Here is a 6,760-nt window from a genome sequence, read left to right on the forward strand (position 1 = left end):
TGTGACAGGTGGGGAGCAAAGAATTCCTCAGAGCACAAGCATTTTCAACATTTAGGACTTAAAATTCTGTGTAGCCCAAATATTTTCTTGAGCTTTTCTTGAATTCCCAGCAAGGCTCCCTACTGCAATCTATCTTTCCACTTAGTCTTGCCTGCAACATTCTGGATGGCAAAGATGTGTTTCATCAGGTGTGTAGTTTCATGCTTGGCTTTCAAACTTCCAAACTGATTTTACCTGCTGGTGTCATCTCCTCTGCACTAACTTCTAAAACCTTTCAAAGGAAAGAGGAGACTGATATAGTAGAAACTTATGATAAGACTTACTGAAGCAGATCACCTTGTCATCCATCAGGTAATATTTTTCCCTGAACAGTTTCTAGATATTCTTACAAAAATATCTCTAATGTGTTTATTGACAACGTGAGTTCAACACCATCCTTTGGGTATTTTTCTTACACCTATCTGCTTTAGCCCACTTCCAGCTTCATTTATTGGTACAAGATGCCTCTGTCCAGTTGACTTAATTATCCTCTCCAGGTTTCTCAGTTTCATTTTCTAGGAATTGCTCAACCTTTTCTGCCTCTTTTTAGAGGTACTTTGAAATTTCAGACTTACAACAATAATCTTAAGAAAGATAAATTGCAATAAGGGGAAAATAATCACAGCAAGCATACATTTTCCTAACAGACTATGATATAAACTCCTTAAAAACTATCCTGGGTAAGGTATTCTTGTCTTAGTCTGGTCATTAGCCTCTGCTTTTGAAAACTCATCTCTCTGATCACATCTATCAGGCTTTAGTGTTCTACAAAATCCTTCTCAATTTTATGTGCTGCATCAGAGCTCTGACAATTGTAGTCTCAGATAAAACTTTAAACAAGTCCATGTAAGAGTGTCCAGGTGAACTAAATGTCTTCAATACTTTTTCTGTTAGGATTTTATGTTAAGATGTACTGCATAGTAAAAAAATGAACAATTGATTTTACAAAATTAAGAGAATGAATCAGTGTTGTAGGTAATACTTCTGGAATCACAGGAGAATTTTCATAGGTTTATCAGTTGCATATTTGCAGTAGCTAGTGCATCATGAAAAGCATCTCATAACTTATTTAAAAGTAATTAGCATACACATATTTGTATGTGAGCATTTATGGATACTATACTGTAGATGTTGGTTTTTCTATTTTTCTGTAGAAGGCATAATGAAGAGGATAGTCAAAGCCAGATTTCAAACCTATCAGTACTCTGTCTTTTTTGTGGCTGAAAAAGAAAGGAATATAACTACCTGTAAGTTTGCTGTATGGGTTGCAGAACATCTGGTGAACAGCTGCTTTCTGAAGACAAAGTTATTCAGATAATCTCACTGAATAACTTTTGGGTGCTGTCTAGCAACAAATGGCAGAAATGACCCTATCATGGCTCATACCTAATGATAGCCAAAATGTCTTAAGTGCTTACTTAACACCCAAAAATATGTAGCAGGGCATGTTTCCTGGGCATCTTCACAGCATTAACACTTGCAGTCCTGATGTCTGTAAAAAGTGCTCTGAAGTCCATTTACAAAATGGATTGTTTCTCATTAAGGATCTAGACAATTCCCTTTGGTTGCTTGCCATGAAAGGAAACAGCAGGTCACAAGTTATGTGCAAAATTGGTAATAAGCCCATACAAAGGAAATAAATACACCACAGCATGTTGCTAGCAGTTTCTGGAATGTTCAACACTTGCACATCACATCTTTAAAGCTCCGAGGAAAAAGGGGGGGGTGCTTAGGTGTACTTCAGCACACTTGTTCTCTTTATCATTTGCACCATTTCTTGAAAATGAATGAAAAGCTGAAGAACACTCTCAAAATGTCACTCTCCCATCTAAAACTCTTGTGTGTTTTATCCTGAATTTGAACACAGACAAGAGCACTTTTTCCCAGAAAATTTTGAGATAGGAGGCATAAGCACTTGGTGAGCTCTCACGTTGTTGATGCTTTCATCACAGATCTGAGAGCAGCAGTAGTTGTATGGAACTGATAGTTTAAATAAGGAGAAAAAGGATGGAGGTGCAGTTTAAAGTGCATGTAGAAGTAAGACACCCAATGACGTTGTCTTGCAAAACAATTTTGTTTCATCTCGGTATGTTCTGTGTGTGTACAATGTTCCAGGCTGGTGGTATAAAGTAAATCAGGATGCAATAGAGTTATATCAGATACTTTCATGTTGCCATTCAGAAAATTGGTTAACTTTAGGGAAGCATGAGATGAAAAGTCCTATAAAATAGTAAAAGAGCCTCCAGAGCCATCCTGTCTAATTCTCTGCCCTACAGAACGATTAGTTGTTCCTGAGCTATCCCTGGCAGACTGGCATCTAGGCTCTGCTCATGTCTCCAGAGATGTCACAGCCCCCCAAGCAAGTCTTTCCAGAGCTTTGTAAACCTCACTTGTAGAGATGTACCAATGACTAACTTACCTTATTGTATTTTTATTTAATGTAGAGATGAAGATGGTGCATAGCTCTAAGTAGCTGAAGACTGCTCTCCTTAGACTAAGAATCCCTGTTTTATTTTTTTTTTACATTGGTCATGTCATTAGGGGAAGGTACATAAATAGTAGGGATGGTGGAAGCTATGGAAAGCTGAACTTCACAAATTGTTGAAGCACAAATTTTGGGCTGTAAATCAGCCAAGTGAGGTGAGGTGAAGATTCATTTGAAGTCTGTCTCAAATACGATGTGGTATGCCCTGCATGGAAACATCTCTTAGAAACATCTCATCTCCATATGGCCATTCTGTTCATCCTAGAACACAGATGACCTGTAAGTATACAGTAGCTTCTGTTAGGATATATAGTAAAAAAAGTACATATGGCTCCATATGTCTCAGATCTTTAAGGATAGGAAAGTGCTATAAATAGTTCAATGACCCTGTGTCAAGAATCTTGATGTGTGTAGCATTATGATTATAAGTCCAAAAGAACCTCAATATCAGTTGCTTTAAAATTTTTCTCTTTTGAATGCTGCTTTAAGAAACTGAGGTGATTAGGCAGCAGAAGTAACCAAGTAATAGGCTACAAAATGCACACACAACAATCAAACCATTTTGATTAACTTGTAGATAGTGCTTCAGCCAAGTGAATATTGTGAGCACGTTCATCCTAAAGGACAAACTGCATGTGGAAGAATGAAGATTGCTTCTACAGATGCTATTAGTGCCAAATTACAGCTGAAATTTGTTCCTATTTCGAATTATATGCTTCCAGCTGAAGAACTGATTTGAAGTCTCACCTATAATTTTCCTGGCTTCTGTTAGGGATCAGAGTCTGTAGTAACACAAAAAAATGCTCTGTTTTCTCCAGTGGCTTAAATTCCTTTTTACCTCTTTGGCAATGGATTCTTGAGAATTAAAACATGCCAGTGCATGTGAGTGATGCAGGTAAATAAGCCTTCACTTCTGTTGTAGAGGCTATAGCTGAGGAGATTTGAAGATAAATACCTTGAGATTCTATGCAGGAAATTTAACTTTTAAAAAATATTACTGTTTTACTGTAACTCAAAGTGGATGCAGTGTCAAAAATATTTTCAGAGATTGATTGCATCTTTATTTTATAACAGTCATACTTTAAGGTAAACAAGGCATGTAAATCGGGATCAGAAACCAAGAAGAAAGCAAGCTATTAGATGAGAAGGAAAGGTTCTACTGACTTCTGGCTTGGCCTTGGAAAATCATATTTGAATTAGTATTAACAAAGATCCCACAGCAAAACAGTATTTTCATTCTGCAAATGGGAAATTTTTCAAATTCAAATACATTTCAAATGCTTCAGGGCTCAAGCATTTGTATGTACTCTTTCCTCTGCCATCTCACCAACAGCAGAACTAGAATGACAACATTTGGAGTTCAAAGCCAAATATTTTTGTTGTTATGACAAGCCCCATCTGGAAAGTCAGTTGCACAGCAACATGATGCAGGAAGTATTTGCAAGAAGTGTTCATCCAGAAGACAATTCTTATTTCATGCTTTGACCAAATATTGTAAAAGACTTCTATAGGCTTCTTCATCTGAATCCATGTGTGAAAAAGATGTGAAAAATAGCAGCAGCCCCCACAAAAACCTGCCAGATAATCCCTCTGTATTTACATTCATTTCGGGTGTATGAGAAGCCCAAGCATGTTCTGCCATTACAGTGATAGCCAAAGTCATTATTCACCATGAGTCACAGCAGGTACCATTCTCATCTGTTTTGATTATGTTTTTTTTAATCACAAACCCCAGTATTCAGTATTTAAAGTAGCCAAACTGCTCTTTCTTTGAAATGGTGAGACTATGTGATATAAAGAACAAGTTTTCATATTTTTGATTGGAATGACCTGCCCAGGACACTGGTGGAGTCACCATCTCCGGAGGTATTTAAAAGGCATTTGGACCTGGTCCTTAAGGACATGGTTTAGAAGTTGACTGGTGTTTGTCAAAGGTTGGACTGGATGATCCACAAGTTTTCTTCCAACCTAAACATTCTGTGATTCTGTGATATTTAGATGAGTTAGGGATGTTTTAATAGTTAAAGTTTTCAAACTTTTGAAGTTCAATATGTAAACTCTGAACCTACTGAAGTGGAGGAAAGGCTGTTATGATGCTGATGGTAGGTTCTTCATTTTCACATGCCTGCCCTCCTTCCCTGGGTATAACCTGATGCCAACAGTGTATTATCTCTTGTAGTAGTGTATACTATTCCTTCTTCCCTAGTTTGCTGTGGCAGTCTCTTCCATATGGCCATTCTGTTCATTATATGGTGGAGGATACACAGCTAAAAAGCAGATGAAATGTAGGCTGTTCATTTACATGATTTACCCTACCAGTTTTACTGCAGCCAAGATGCAGACAGATATCTGTGGAAGGAAGGCATCTACTCAGGTGCAATCCAGATTTGTAAACCAGAAAGCTTGGCCCAGGAATAAAGAGATAAAGGTCTTCATTTTGAAATGTGTCAAGGAGTGCATATATCTCAAATATTATAGATTTCCCACTATAGGTTTTCCATCCCAAGGAGGCTTGGAGGAGGAGGAGAATTTTTCAATTTGGACTAAAATATGCCAGAGATGTTGAATTAGAAAATGTTTGGCATGCTACATATATTCTTATTATTTGGTTTAAGAAAATATCCACATTATTTTTTTCTCTCCTTCAGCTTCAAGTTGGTCTTTAGCTAGTGTGGGAAATGGAAGAGCATTGTTCTTATTCTGATGCTTGAGTCTTTTTCAGGTGAAACATTAAAAATATCCTGAATACACATAATTTCTAGATACCCTGACCTTGTTTCAGTGTTATAGATATCTAGAACTGGGATTCGAAAGAGCACTAAAAAGACTTCATAATTGCACCTCAGTCTCTGTACTGCACATGGCATCTCTCATGAAATGGGTATTTTCCAAGGTACCTCAACTCAGCTGCCTTAAATAATATGCAGCTGAATTCATACTCTTGCCAGAAGAAGAAAATAAATGTTTCTTCAGGTCTGTTTAGAGCCATACTTTCTGTCTACAGCAGACAAAAGTCTGGCATCTTGCTTGTGGTTAGAACATAAAACTTTTCCCATTACATTTTTGATAACATATCAAAAAAACACTTCTTGTTACAAGGAATTCAGAGTTGTGACTTAAGCAAAATAAATGGGAACTAAATGAATTCCCCAGCAGTGCAAAACTCAAAACTATAAAACCACAGAGAACAAAACAAAAATTCTGAGAAACACAAATCTTCCCTAGGGACAGATACAAAGGACAGGAAGTATTGATACACTGTGTGCCCATGTATGTGAAAAGATGCTTAGTCTGTGACACAGGGAAGCAAGTTAGATTTATATTTTTTTGGTTGTGTGTTAATTTTATTTTGGTTTTTTTACTTTTAGCATTAATCTGCCTCACTCATTTTAACTGTAGTAAAACTTTGGGATAAATAATTTTTGTTTAGCTCTATTGATTTCTGCTTTGTTTATCCCACTGTATTTCTCCCCCATGTGTGCTTTCAAAGGAAAAAAAAAGTAGAACTGGAATGCTCCAGTCTTTTCTTTATCTCAAACCTGATTTTCTCCTTCTCTGGGAGAAAAAGGAGATGCCTGCATCTACTGAATCCACTGAGTAGATGTGTCTCTAGCAATTCTTCTCCCTACCTGAAACAGATTAATTGACTGGGGGGTAGGTCCAGGTCCAACGTGCAGCTCTAACTTTCCACCCAACAGTTATTGTCCTACATCAGCTTAGGAGAGGACCCTCAGGTCTTCCCTTAGAGCAAAGGCAAATGTAAGAGCCAGGACAGAAGCTGTTGCTGCCTCTCCATTGCACAGCCAGTAGCTGCACGGGTGAACAGTGGGGCCAGGGAAATAAATGTGTTTGCCCAGGTAGTGATGCACACCAAAGGATCTGCTTTAGCAACTGCAGCTGTAAGGAAGGCTTTGTAGCTCTCTAAAGATGAGCATAACCTTTGGGCTTAGTTAAAGTTCAGTTATGTTTTGTCAGTCTTTTTCTCTGCTCTTCATTTTCCCCATGAGTGATTTTTAATTTATTTTTTTTTAAGCTAAATCTCACCACAGTGACACAGAAATATTTACCCTGTTCTGCATCTCACGGTTAGAAAGTATGAAGCATATTGGTATCATGTAACAGATTGCATTGGTGACAGAGCCAAGCATTGAATGCAGAAATCTGGAATCTCAGGGCAACCCACAGGATCTCCAGCACTTGGAAGGAAAACCTCAGAGCCAACTCTGCCTCTGCTGC

The sequence above is a fragment of the Calypte anna genome, chromosome 2 (assembly GCF_003957555.1).
Source record: "Calypte anna isolate BGI_N300 chromosome 2, bCalAnn1_v1.p, whole genome shotgun sequence".
In the NCBI taxonomy this organism is placed as follows: Eukaryota; Metazoa; Chordata; class Aves; order Apodiformes; family Trochilidae; genus Calypte; species Calypte anna.